The sequence below is a fragment of the Helianthus annuus genome, chromosome 13 (assembly GCF_002127325.2).
Source record: "Helianthus annuus cultivar XRQ/B chromosome 13, HanXRQr2.0-SUNRISE, whole genome shotgun sequence".
Classification (NCBI taxonomy): domain Eukaryota; kingdom Viridiplantae; phylum Streptophyta; class Magnoliopsida; order Asterales; family Asteraceae; genus Helianthus; species Helianthus annuus.
Window position 1 is genome coordinate 123939986 of NC_035445.2, and position 15650 is coordinate 123955635.

Sequence of the window (15650 nt, forward strand, 5' to 3'; positions counted from 1 at the left end):
ATACTAATACACGGGTAAAATGCCGTTAGTAGTGAAAGTAATCCGGTAAATATTATGATTCAAATAAATAATCCTAATATTAATTAAAAACAAATAAGAGATTCCATGAAAATAAAAAGTAAATAAAAGCTTTTGAGGAAATAAAGATAATAAGAGGCCCGAGTTAACGGGATTTAAAAATAAAACGGGTTATGACTTCCCCGAACCCACTAAGTAACTAGGAATATCAACCTAGTTAGTTAAGTGTTGTAAAAACAATAAAAGAAACATGAAATAGATAACCAACTATGGAACTAGAGGGACTAAAAGAGGCAAAAGGGAAAGATGTTTTTAATTAAAACAAATAAACACCAAAACACACACATATGTGTGTGTGTTGGTCGACATTTTCTAGAGCCAAGAGAAGGGTTCTTACACATGAACCCTAAAACTCACAAACTTGATCAAAATCAAAGGAAATTGAGCGAAGAAATTGGGGCTTTTAATAAATTCGTGATCACCCAATCTAGGAGATCACAAGGTATGTTAAATTTTGTTATTTGGTGAAACTTTGAAATTCTGATTAACATGCATGAACGAAAGTCTTGTGTAAATTGTAGAGTGTCATGGTGGAATTGACATGAGTATGAGTCTAGGAACAAACCCTAGATGTAAACTTGTTGATTTAGCACCATAAGTTAGTGTTATGGATAAATAATTATGTAGGTGCTAAGTGGGTTTTAATAGCAATATGATAAACTCTTGAATTAGAGTGTTAGATTATGAAATTTGAGGATATGAAGCAAGTTCTAGATGTAGTTCATGAACACTAGACATAAGGATGTGATTTTGATGTTGAAGATATGGTTAAAAGTTAACCATAAACTTGATAAAAGAAGAATACAAATTTTGCACATTAGGTGTTTGTTAAAATGCCTAAATGAGAACTAAAGTGTTGAAATTAGAGTGAAAACGCGTATTTGAATGATATGACAATTATGCGTAATATGAAGTGATAAGGGTTCTAAACATCATGTCGATTTAGACTTAATATTGTAAACTATGTGATTGAAAATAGTTAACTTTGATAAACTAAGTTAACTAATCATGAAGTCGAATAGTAGCTTCGACATAAAAAAATAAGTGAGGTGGAATAGTCATGATTGTTAATGACTAATTTAACCGCCTTGTGAATGATTGACAATAGTTTGACGCTTAAACGAGCTAGGTGGAGGCTTGGGAAAGAAGCGGTCAAATAAATAAAGTACAAGAAGGGAAGCGTAAACCGGATCCGAGGTAAGTTAAACTTACACCCCTTTTTTTTAATTACTATACACTTACTAGCGAAAATTGACCGTGAATAATGTTAAGTAATTGAAATACGATGATCCGACATGATACAATGCAAGCCGGAATGAATAAAAAGGTAGGAAATCGTGAATTATGGTAAAAGGGGTAAAAAGGTAAATTAGTCATGTAATGACGAACAAATAAAAATGGTTTTGAGTAAAACGAGTTTAAGGGAAAATCGGGATAGGTTTAAAGGGGTGAAATGGTAACTAAATACCATCTCATACGGATAAATGGTCAATTAGGCTAAATGGGTCAAATGGTGTTGTTAACACCATTTGACAACTTCATTTGACAATTGCTTGTTGAGTGTTGTAATCACAGGAAACAACATAAACGTGCGTTGCTTTAACTAGAAAGATTTAAAGCAAAAAGTTATGTAAACGGGTCAATACCTTGACCCGAGCCAGGTACGCATAAATAAGCTTTTAGTTAAACATATAATTTATGGTCAAATATTTAACGAAAGTCCTTCGTCGTAAAGTGAGGGACTAAAGTGGACCAAAACACCCTTGAAGGGTATATTGGGTAAACGACCCATAGGGGTTGTTTAGGAACTTGCATCAAGATTATGGAATCATTAGATATGAATAAAAGTTACCGGAATACACATTCATGGATCAAAGGCATAAAAATGGTCATTTGCGTAAAATGACCAACGATGGGTAAATTTTGGGATAATAGGTTAGTTATGCTAATCCACCATAAAAATAGTTGTGGTGGAAGATCATTTGATAAATATTGCGAAAATAAGATGCTAGAAATAAACGAGTATGAATTATGCGGAAAAGTGCTTAAATACCCTTAACGGGTCAAAATAAGCATACGAGCGAAAACGGGTTTAAATTGTGTAATAAACCTGTGATTAGAACCTAATATGGTAGACAACCTTAATTTGAAGAAGTGTATGTGATATAAAGATCAAACAAATATGTTTGTTTGATAAAATGCATAAACGGGTTAAAATTCGATAAAAAGGTAACGAGTCGAAGGCTTAGAAGTCTCAAAATTTATTATGTTGGATGTTGGATTTTAACTCCATATGATGGAGAATTAAATTACGGACGCGTAGGAAAAAGAATCGGGTAAAACGGATTAAAACGAGAGAGTTATGCCCGTTTCCATGAAATCGGGTCATGCTGGGAATATACAGCAACTGTTAAAGCAACAATCTATGAAAAAGGGGCCTAGGCATAGCGCGACGCCCCTAATTCCGGAAAATTGTTAAATTTTGTTTGTTTGACCCATGTAACTTGTTTAAACTTATTATTTAACTATCAAAACTAACTTTTAAGTTGGTTTTGATCATAGGAGATCGCCAAGAGTGCCCAGATGAAGATCAAGCTCGATGAAGAACCGAACACATGATAACGAAGCTTCCGCATTAAACTTTGTTTTGATTTCATAATGTGAATTATGGAAACGCTTAAGATTGGTATTATGAATGTTTCAAACTTGTGTGAACATTCTTGATGGAAAAGTTTTTATTAAGTCGTATTTTTTTATATATAATGCATATTTTATTGATATATTAACATTAAATTAGGATGGGTCTTACATATTATTGTCAAAACTCAAAACCAAAACCCCCCTAAAAACTCCATCACCTAATACGCATGACCAGTACCAAAAAACTCTTGCCATCAATCGACCTGTGTGTAAAAAGTCCTTCAATTTCAAATATCATGAGGAAAAACCTCCGATGAGTCTCGATTGAACCGTTTAACAGGTGAGTTCTTCAATTTTCTTGTGTGATTTAACTGTATTTGCTATGATTTGATTAATTATTCGATCAATTCAGCCATTCAAGGTGAAAATTATTATCTCTGTTCTTCGATCTCTGATATCTACTTCCCCTATTGTTAGTTTGACCGAATGTTTGTAATAATAACTTCATCATTCGTATAAATGTCTGATTGTTTTTGTTTTAGATTCAAAATTGATATTATTTGGAATGATTATCTGTGATTCGGATGACATATAGCTTTAAAGATTTAGGGTTTATAGTTTCACTATTCTTTTGCTATATATAGGCATTTGCATATTTATGTCTTCTGGTGTTGGTTGTGTTTTTGTGGGATGGATCTTAACAGAGTAAGTGTGTGTTTTTATTATTTATTTAATTGACCCATAACGGGAATAGGATTCAGAAGTTTACCTGGCAACTTGTTACTTACTCTCTTAGTCATCTCGTTGGCTAGAAATGTGTTGAATTGAGATAGCATACTTGTACAATACACTATTGATATACACTGCTGAATGTGTTTTGGCTGGGATGGTTATATAATATTTAGCTGGTTATTTTAGTAGGAATAAGTACAGGCAACGAAGTTTCCTCTCTAGTTAGAAATATGATGTTTTGGTTAGGAGGTGGTTTTCTAAAATCCAGTATGTCTGATTGTTGTATTATGTTGTTATATATTGAATTAGTTATTATAATTCTAAAAGCACTATATCTAACATCTCTTTATAAATATAATGTGAAGGTATTTATTATTAAATAAATTTAAACAAACATATGTAGGTTTACCGGCTGCTAACAAGCCTGCGTACCGGCTGCGAAGAAGCTGCGAACAGGCTGCGGATAAGCTGCGTACCGGCTGCGAACATGCCTGTGTACCAGCTGCGAACAGGCTACGAATAAGCTGCACACCGGCTGCGAATAGGCTGCATATCGACCTGCAAATAAGTTGCGTACCCATACCCGTTATATTATTTAGTTTTTATATATGGATTCTGCATGCATGTTCTTTTATGTTTGTCGGAAACCATGTACCTCGTGAGTCGTGGAACCGACCCGATACCCGATATACTAGAATTATAGGAACCGAAAAATACCCGAATTACTCTATTAGGGTCAGTTTCGGGTACTATTCGGTTCGGTTATCGGGTTCTAGTCGGGTCTGACCTACTTATGTTCACCCCTATTTACACATGTGTAAATCATCTTCGTTACTATTACATTTGTGTAATCAAGGAAATCATACATGTATAAGTAAGTTGTTTATACATATTGTTTAACTACCTTCTATTGTTTTAACAGAAGCATCAAGGAGTGGTGAACAAAAAAAAAAAAAAGAAAAAAAAAAGAAACAGATGTTGAACAGGGTTATGGAAAAATAGGCACAAAAACTCCAATTAGTTTCAACATGTGAAGGTATGTTATATAAAAAAAATATAACTAAAATTTTATATATTATGGTTTACACATGTGTAAATCATCTTAGTTAATATTGAATTCGAGTGATTTAGCAATTTACACATGAGTAAATAAGACGTTTACACATGTGTAAATCATCTTAGTTGATATTGAATTTGAGTGATTAAGCAATTTACACATGTGTAAATAAGATGTTTGCACATCTTAGTTAGTATTGAATTTAAAATATGAGTATGATGTTTTTGTTAAATTCATGATTTATTTGTGTTTTATTGACATCAGGGATGATGACTTGGAGGATGACTTCGCTTATTCAAGGCATCTTTCACATGCTGATATTTCGTATTATGATGAACTTCAATTAGATGATGACTATTAGTCCCATAAGGTGCATCTGTCACACCCTGGCTTTGCGGAAGCGTGGTTAATTTGGTGTGACTCCTTAATACCATAGCTTAACCATAACAAAGCTATATGAATAAAAACCATGCAAGATCATCCATTCGATTACGTTTTAAAAACCAAATACAACAACATTGTTTTAACGGAAACACACCCTAACAACATAAACATTGTTCAACAAACATAACAAACACAAACATAGCATAAACACAGTTTAAGGACTGTGACTTGTCCAGGAAAGAGTCACATTCCCTAAACCCGGATGACCTCGAAAACAGTGCAGCGGGAAAACGTGTCATACCGCGCCAGATCCTTTAATTCCCTGAAATACATGTAAGTTGAAAAATCAACAATAATGTTGAGCGAGTTCATGCGTAAGTGAGTAAGTAAACCTTTGTATGTATAAAAATCCTAGTATGTAGCAAATAAGGAAAAAGAGATCACCAATGGTTTGCAAGGCCATTGATATGTGTGAAATGCAAGTAGGAAGACTCAAACCTAGCAGATTTATGCGTTGGGTACAAAGTCACCCCGAGGTCCGTTATGCTGGGCCTGGGGCTGGGCTCGCTACACCCAGATAGATCTACCGCTTCTGCCCCTCGGTCCTACCCTGAGGATTAATGACCTCAAGTTTCCGCCTACCCATTCACATGATCTAAATAATAACCCTCCTTACGCTAACCATACCATGTAATAAGTATTCGTAATCAAAGTAACATGTATTTCACCCCCGCGGTTTAGAAAACTGAAAACTGTTAAGAGAAAAGGGGGACATGAACTCACAGCGGTGCGTCTCTACCAAGTATGTCTCCAAGTCAAGCAGCTGTGCAACGACCTACATGTACTAACTCTATTAGACGGACGGCCGTGCCTTAGCTTTATGGTTTAAGTTTTGGGAAATAGTTAGACAACTATTTCGTGTTTACATTCTGTGCATACTTGGTAATTATTTTCTTTCCCAAGGATGGGGGATTTAATACATGTGCGTACGAAATATATTATTAAGTCTTACTTAAAATATATCTTATTTCTAACTTCAAAATATAAATATTTTTCTCAAAAATGTTATATTTTCTATTATATAAGATTTTCCCAAAATAATACCTTAAACAAAAATACGTGTTCATAAATATTTCCGTAAAATGCGTAAGTTACGTTTTAACGATCGAGTGGTAATAATAATTACCGGTGTAACTTATATATTTATCGTGAAAGCGTTCGTATTATTTTGGATTCGTTAACGTTCGATAATATTATTTTTACCCTTAAAATAATATTTATACACTTCACAAAATAATTGACAAGTGACGTTGTGAAAAATATATTTACTAAATATATATTTATCACGTTTAATTTTGTGAAAATCCCACCTCCGATATTTGTAAATAAAGTTGTGGCGAAACTTATATTTTGAAAACATGTCGAAAAGTATTTCTAACACTTATAGTGAAAATAATTCTAAGTGTTAGGTTTTTGGAAAAATTTCGCCAGAGTTTCCTCTGTAACTGGAGGTGGCCACGCTTTCAAGCGTATCATTTTCTTTTATAAATCAAATCAACCATTTTCTTACTCAATCAAAACAATATTCAACACAACAAACTAGTTAATAAATATGTAAATCGCATAAATCACATGAACTTGTAGTTTTCTAAAATTATGAAGTAAATCCCATCGCTTTTAGCGGATCTTTATATAAATCAATCCGATTTCGTAAAAACCTCGCTTTTAAAGAAATTCCGTCTTCACAACTTCTCGTCATCTTTTACAAAAAAATTGTTATTTTGTCGAAACTTTGTGCTACACAAGTGTTTACACACTTGTGTGTTCTAAAAATCATTCTTGTTATCGTAAGATCCGTCTTTAGGAAAACATGATTTCTTTTATACTTGGTTCTTTGAAAATACCACTTGTAGATCCGTAGATCTACTAGTTTTAAACACTATTTTGTAAGTAAAATCACTTTTACACAAGTTCATGATTCGTGTGTGGTAGAGTTTCATCCTTTAACCCTTGTTACTTCCAAAACAACCTTATGTCATGATCCATGATCATGACCAACCCGGGTTAAATGATGATCCGAGCTACCACAGCATAGATCGGGTCCAAATATTCATGCAAATCAAATACTACAAGTTTTACACACCATATAAGCTTTTATCCATCATTACAAGCATTTTTAGTAAACTTTAATGTATCATCTTGTAAGTTTACGAGTTTTAACCGTTACAAATCATTTTAACCACTTTAAGATAGTTCAAGAAGGTGATTTAAGCAACATACCACTAGCTCGAGGCTAGGGAAGAATCTAGGTGCAAAATGGGAGGATAAAAGCAAAAGAGTGAGGTCCTTTGAGCTCCGAATGCACCAAGACTTCTTACACGTGATCCTTAATACTTGTATGGACTTGAAATGTGATGAAGGAAATCGAATGATGGAGGGTTGGTTGTGGTGTGGTTCGGCCGAGAGTCTCTAGAGGGAGAGAGGAGAGTGTGTTGTGAACTTTAGGTGATGAATGATATGGATGATTAATCCTTGATCTTATAGGCAAACATAAGAACATTATCCAAGGGTTTTTATGCTTCTTAGATATTAGACATAGGAAATAAAATAATCATGTTTAGGACAAGTATGTCCCCCTATTGGGGACGGTTTGTAGGGGGGGGGTAGCTAGTTCAAATCTAACTAATTAGTTAGTTAATAGTTTAGGTTAGTTAGGTTGGTTAAGTGCTTAACCCGGTTAGTAGTGTGTTGTGCTTTATAGCGGATGTTAGGGTATTCAGGGACCCTAACTGGCTCAGAAAAAGACAAATAGTGTTAATGGCAATATTTTCATGTTCCTGGTATAGTCTGGTTGTTCGGTTGGATAGTAATCCGTTAAAGCGCTTAACAAAGCTTTAAAGTGTCGTTAATACCATTTTTAGTGACACAACTTATTCCCGGCACTTTGGAAAGTGTCTAGTAATATTTTTCTCATGTTTTGGCACTTTGTTAGATAGCTAGAAGCTGAATTGTTAATTAAAGTGCTGAGTTTTGTGCTTAGAGTACGTTTTAGGCACATCCAGTCATTGTAACTTATTCCTAGAGACGCAGTTCTACAACCCTTGTATCCCTACACTCACTATTGGTGTAGTAAATCATTTCTGGCTCATACAGGCCTTAGAGGCAGTGTCTGCCTGATGCTGGCTTTATCAGCATGTTCAATAGGTTATCCGTTTGTAGTGCTACTGTGCTTTTGTGCATCATGTTTGTCACTAAGGTTCAGCATGTAAATAATGTAGTGACGGTAATTAAAGTATGATGCAGGTATGTACAAGTATCAGAAATCAAGTAGCAGTTCATCAGTAATTTCAAACAAGCACAGTAATTAAGCAGTAATTAATTATTAATTAAATCGTACGGATACCTGGTTTAGTGAGGGTTGTCACATTCTCCCCCCGTTAGAAAAATTTCGTCCCGAATTTTTAAGTTCTGCTTCTAGTCGCAGGGTTCTTGGGAAATAAGTGGGGGTATTTCTCTTTCATCCGGTCCTCCCGCTCCCAGGTGTATTCAGGACCATGTCTGGCATTCCAACGAACCTTGACGAGATTAACACGGCTCCGGCGGGTCTTGTTCACTTTCCAATCCGTAACCTCAACAGGTTCTTCAACGAAGTGGAACGTGTCGTCAACGTGAATTTCGTCGGTAGGAATGACAACGGTATCTTGCGTTGGACTCTTCCTTAAATTTGATACGTGAAATGTATCGTGAACACCATTCAGTTCGGCAGGTAGATCCAACTTGTATGCTACGGACCCAATTCTTTCCAAGATTCTGAACGGACCAATGTACGGCGGATTCAACTGCCCACGCTTCCCAAAGCGTGCCACACCCTTCCAGGGTGATACCTTCAACAAAACCATATCTCCTACCTCAAATTCCAGAGGCTTCCTTTTTCGATCCGCGTAGGCTTTCTGACGGTCACGAGCCGCACTGATGCGATCTCGGATCTGTGCAATCTTATCTGTGGTTTCCTGGACCACGTCGGGACCAACCAACTGTCTATCACCTGCGTCAGACTAACAAAGCGGTGATCTGCACTTGCGGCCATATAAAGCTTCGAATGGCGCGGCACCAATACTGGCGTGGTAGCTGTTGTTGTATGAAAATTCAACCAAAGGCAAATGCTAATCCCAGCTACCGCCCAAATCCATAACACATGCTCTCAGCATGTCTTCCAAAGTCTGTATCGTCCGTTCGCTTTGCCCGTCGGTCTGTGGGTGAAACGCGGTGCTCATATTCAATTGCGAGCCAAAAGCTTCTTGGAAGGATTGCCAAATCCTTGATACGAATCTTCCGTCTCTATCAGAGATGATTGAGAGAGGTACTCCATGGCGTGAAACAATTTCTCTCATGTAAATTTCGGCCAACTTGCTCGCATTATCCTTCTCTCTGATAGGTAAGAAGTGCGCTGACTTCGTTAATCGATCCACTATTACCCAAATAGTGTCATGGCCTCTTGGCGTTCTTGGCAACTTTGTAACAAAATCCATTGAGATTTGTTCCCATTTCCACTTGGGAATCTCTGGTTGTTGCAGACGTCCTGAAGGCTTCTGGTATTCCGCTTTAACCTTAGCGCATGTTAAACATTTGCTCACATAAACAGCAACATCGCCTTTCATCCTAGGCCACCAATAATAATCTTTAAGATCCTGGTACATCTTATCCGCTCCAGGGTGGATAGAGTACCGCGACTTGTGAGCTTCATCGAAAATAACCTTCCTTAAACCTCCAAACAAAGGAACCCAAATCCTTTTCTCAAAACATAACGTTCCTTCCTTGTTTGGTATCAATAGGTTCTCCATCCCACGAAGATATTCTTCTTCAAGGTTCCCTTCCTTGAGAGCCTTTTTCTGCGCTGCACGAATGGCAAGGAAAGATCGGTCTGAATTATCATTTCTAAAGCCCTAACCCTTATGGGCTTGATCCTTTCTTTTCGACTTAGGGCATCGGCGACCACATTCGCCTTCCCTGGGTGATACTTTATCTTGCAGTCGTAGTCATTCAACAACTCTACCCATCGTCTTTGTCTCATATTCAACTCCTTCTGGTTGAATATGTGTTGTAGGCTCTTGTGATCTGTGAAGATTTTGCACTTTGTACCATAAAGGTAGTGTCTCCAGATCTTTAGAGCAAAAACCACTGCGCCAAGTTCCAAGTCACAGTATACCACAAAATCGAATACCATATCAATTTTGTGGTATACTGTGACACCTCACGTCAAAGATTGTGCACATATTCTAATTGGTTTAAAACACCAAAATCGAAAATAAGTGAAAGTATAAATCGAATACCATATCAATTTTGTTGGTTCGGTACCAGTTTGATGAAAATACTTCGTACAAAAATCATCAATCGATTACGAACTCAGTACAACATGGAATTGGAATTAAAATCAAGTGTACGAACACTACCTGCGGGTTGAGATCGAATCAAATGGTCTGATTAGCAAGAACTCAAATCAAATGCGCCAAACTACTACAACCGAATTGATGATAATGAGTTCAATATCATAGAACAACCCTAACCTTAATCCACAATCAAATACGTATGATTACGAGATTGATTATGAGCGAGTCGAATAAAGCTTTGATTTAGGCCTGTATAATGCTTCAATTAATTTTTCACAATTGAATCTAACATGAATAATAGAAGAACTGGAGTAGAGAAGACAGGGAAAGGTTAAATTACCAATTTAACCTTTTCATTAAAACATAGGGAATATAAATGGGTGGCTGAGAATTGTTCTCATGGTTCTCACAAAAAAATAGGTGTTCTCATTTAAACCATCCCATATATATATATATATATATATATATATATATATATATATATATATATATATATATATATATAGGGGAGAGTTTAAATGAGAACGCTAAATATTGTGAGAACCGTGAGAACAAATAAAAAAACCATGAGAACTTGGTCAAAAACAATTCAAATTCAAATTTTTTTTCTACACTTATCATTATTATTCGAATACAATGTTAGAAATTCAATTTACACGTTTAAATTTACGTGAATTGGTAAATAAAGAAAATTTACACATGTGTAAGCTTGCCATTTACACATGTGTAAATATGTTATATTTACACATGTGTAAAAAAATCTAAAAAGAGTGATTTTGAAAGAAGAAATGAATTATTTGATGTTATAAATTGTTGTTTTGATGATGTATCTTAATTACAATGAGGTTTGTATTAAAAAAATTGGTTTTAATTGATTTTTTCATTCGTTCTCACGGTTCTCGCAATATTTAGCGTTCTCAAGATAACCCTCCCCTATATATATATATATATATATATATAGGGAGAAGATCATGCGAGAACCACCTCTTATTGTGAGAACCGCGAGAACCAATGTGAACACACCAAAAATGCCTAAAAATAGCTAAAAATTACACAAATTTTTTTTTTTGAATTTTTTAATATTTTTTATAAAAAAACGCTACTTTTCGAAGCCAAAATTTTTTTTTTTTTAAATTAAAATTTTTTTTTGGCTTCTAAAAGTAGCGATTTTAACATAAAAAATATTAAAAAATTCAAAAAAAAAAATTTATAGATTTTTTAAGGTTTTTTGGGGGTTTAGTTTTTAGCATTTTAGCTTGGGGGGTGGGGGGGGGGGGGGTGGGGTGGGGAGGGGATTTAGGTTTTTGGGGGGTGGGGGAGGGGGGTTTAGGTTTTTTTTTTTTTTTTTTTGGGGGGGGGGTAGGGGTTAGGTTTTTTTAGCTATTTTAGGTTGTGTTCACATTGGTTCTCAAGGTTCTCACAATAAGGGTGGTTCTCGCATGAGCCCCTCCCTATATATATATATATATATATATATATGGGAAGGTTCATTTGAGAAAAAATTTAATGTGAGAAGAAAAAGAAGAAAGGGCATATTAGTAAAATGCTATTTCATTTATAACTCATATCATTAATTTTTCTCTCTTTAATTAATTAGTCAATTAATCATTAATTATCCTACATATAATCTACAAAACTACAAATATCAAAATTTTCATACACATACCCTACACATTATACAATTTTATCCTACACAGTCGAAATTTATCTTACACACCTCGAAATATATCCTACACAACTCTAATTTATCCTAGACAATTAGTAATTTATTCTACACATTAAATTAAGTTGTTTTTTTTTTAATTTGGAAAAAATATATATTTTGAAAAGTAGTTACAAATTTAATTTAGCTAGTTACTAAAGGGGAAGAATACAAATTAATGATTTATATAAGTTTACCAATATACCCTTGTATTAAAATTAACTACAAATATTAAATGAAGTAAAATGAAACATTCTTATTGGTTGAAACTTCTTCTTTTTTCTTCTTACAAAAAAATTCTTTTCATTTGAACCCTCCACTATATATATATATATATATATATATATATATATATATATATATATATATATATATATATATATATATATATATATATATATATATATATATATATATATATATATATATATAGGTAGAGGATCCTGTAAAAAGTCTAACTTTTGTGAGAAGTGTGAGAAATAATTTGTGAATGACAAGTGTCCCTTATCTTAATTAATTCAAAATGGTATATTAGTAATTGTCCATTCTTATCAATTAATTGATTTCCAAAGATAACTGCCAAAATATCAGGCGATATATTAGGGATGTGATTCGAATTCGATTTGTTCTATACATTTAATTGTTTACGGTAAGTTCTTGTTGTAGTGTTATATTCCTCAGTCAATAGTGTTATATTATGTACAGGTATCTTTAATCTCCTTTTCATAGTGTTTTATCCCCATCAATAGTGTTTTATTCTGTATAGTGTCTTACAGTAAACAGATAGTGTTATATCTTTCTATAGTGTTTTATCATGTAATATACTGTTCCTTTTCATAGTGTTTTATCCTCATCAATAGTGTTTTATTCTGTATAGTGTCTTACAGTAAACATATAGTGTTATATCTTCCTATAGTGTTTTATCATGTAATATACTGTTCCTTTTCATAGTGTTTTTATCCCCCATCAACAGTGTTTTATTTATGTATAGTGTCTTACAGTAAACAGATAGTGTTATATCTTCCTATAGTGTTTTATCATGTAATATACTGTTCTTTATAGTGTTATAAAAAGTTGTTGCGAAGGAAATCGAAGAATTTATTTCAGTACGAGAAATTCGCTGATTTTTTAGGAGATTGATGGGGTTTTTGAAAGGTTACCATATTTGAAACGTTGGAAAAGTCACTATTGCCCTTTAATTTTACATAAGGTCCTTCTAATTAAAACACAATTTACATTTTATACCCTATTGATCTCAATCATTAGAATAAATATCCAATGGTTTAAAACACTTCTTACCCTTCTCACATTTTAGACCCTTTTTACCATATCCCTACCCTATATATATATATATATATATATATATATATATATATATAGAAAAAGTGTATTGTACAAAATAGCTTAACGTACGCTATGTACGCGATATGAAATCGCATGTTATAAAATAACATGGATGAAATCACATATGATAATTTTGATGAAATCGAATGTTGGTTTTTTGTAACAACTTCGCATTTGATAATTTTGATGAAATCGCATGTTGGTTTTTTGTAACAATTTCGCATGTGGTAATTTTGATGAAATTGCATGTTAAAAAACCAATATGCGAAATTGTTACAAAAAACCAACATGTGATTTCAGTGTGGGATGAAGATCTGACGGCTGAGATGATTGCGTACGTATTGTACGATAAGCGCATTTGTACGTTAAATTTTTTACGTTTTACGTTTTTTTGACGAGCCGTTTTTAACACGGTTTTTTAACGCGACGTTTTTTTACGCGCCGTTTTTCAAGCGTCGTTGTTTACGCGCCGTTTTTTTACGCACCGCTTTTTAACATGCCGTTTTTTTAAGGCGTCGTTTTTCTCAATCGGCGTTTTTTTAACGCGCCGTTTTTTACACGTTTTTTACGCGCCGTTTTTTCGACGTTTTTTAACGCGCCGTTTTTTCAAGCACCGTTTTTTTACGCGCCGTTTTTTATGCTCGGCTTATTCACGCGTCGTTTTTTCAACGCGTCGTTTTTACACCCGGCTTTTTCACGCCTCGTTTTTTGACGCCCCGTTTTTTACGCCCGGCTTTTTCACGCGTCGTTGTTTCAACGCGTCGTTTTTTCAACGCGACGTTTTTTTACGTTAACGTTATTACGTTTTACGCGCCGGTTTTTTATGTTAACATTTTTTACGTTTTACGCGCCGGTTTTTTACGTTAACGTTTTTTTACGTTTTACACGCCGGTTTTCTACGTTAACGTTTTTACGTTTTACGCGCCGGTTTTTCAATGACATTTACGTAAAACTTTTTACGTTTTACTAAAAAAATTCACGTTTTACGTTTTACCTAAAACTTTTTACGTTTTACGAAAAAAAATTTACGTTTTACGTAAAACTTTTTACGTTTTACGTTTTACTTTTTACGTTTTACGTAAAACTTTTTACGTTTTACATTTTTACGTACAACTTTTAATGTTTTACGCTTCACGTTTTAGGTTAAAAAAGTTTACGGTTTACGTTAAACTTTTTACGTTTTACATTTTTACGTACAACTTTTAATGTTTTACGCTTCACGTTTTAGGTTAAAAAAGTTTACGGTTTACGTTAAAAAGTTTACGGTTTAATTTTTTTTTACAAAAAAATTTTTACGTAAAACTTTTTACATTTTTACGGGTTTTACGTAAAACTTTTTACGTTTTACGTTTCACGTAAAACTTTTTACGTTTCGCGTTAAACTTTGTACGTTTCACGTTAAACTTTTTACGTTTCACGTTAAACTTTTTACGTTTTTACGTTCTACGTAAAAATGAACGCACCCAGAAAATCGCTACTCGGTAGGTGTCTCAGATAGATTGCTATTATCATCGACGCCTCAAAAAAAAAAAACCCAAAAAACATAAAAAAAGGGGTATCTCGAAAAAAAACGGGGTTTGGCTCAGATTATCCGATAATCAAGAGGCTGCAAAAAGTGGGGTTGCAGGATCAAAAACCCTACCCTCCGCCGTCCTTGCCGCGCCATCGTCATCAAAATCTACGTTGTTTTTTTTTTCTTTTTTTACATCATCGCCACCCCATCGATCGTATCAACACCCACAGATTTGAATATCACAAATCAAAACCCACAGATCAAAAACCCCAACATACTAAACTCAGAATCAAAACAAATATCCAGATTAAGATCAAAAAGCACCAACAACCATATCACTGTTTAAAACCTATAAAAAAAGCACCATATTCAAACAAACAACCGCAAAAATCAAAAATTCAGAAAAATCAACCACTAACCTTAGTTCACTGGGGCATCATCGGTGATAAAAAAGTCACCTCCGCCTCCGCCGGCGGCTTCCGAACACACCACCTGCCCCACCACCTTCTCCCCACAAAACCACCGGTCACCCACCTCTGCCACACACCACCAAACCCCCCCCCCACCGCCACCAACCCTAACGCCACTACCACCAACACCGTCGCCCACCTCTACCCCACACCACCACCATCACCGATCTCTGCCTACCACCACCACCAGATTTCCGGTGGCGAACAAGGAGAGAGAGATCTGAGAGAACATCTGAATTCCGGTAAGTGAGCAAGGAGAGGGAGGGATCTGATCGGGGTTGCCGCCGTCTGTGCGGCCACCGTCGCCTCTGAACCATATCCACCGGAGTTCTGTCTCTCTCTC

At 34.9% G+C, this 15650-nt stretch overlaps 1 long non-coding RNA gene across 1 annotated transcript; it reads left to right on the top strand.

Moving 5' to 3' along the window:
• Window positions 1-385: 385 nt before the first annotated feature.
• Window positions 386-2820, top strand: LOC110903201. Its single transcript, XR_002571738.1, has 4 exons — window positions 386-520; window positions 1187-1275; window positions 1654-1739; window positions 2641-2820. It is a non-coding gene; the product is annotated as an uncharacterized LOC110903201 (long non-coding RNA).
• The last annotated feature ends 12830 nt before the right edge of the window (window positions 2821-15650 follow it).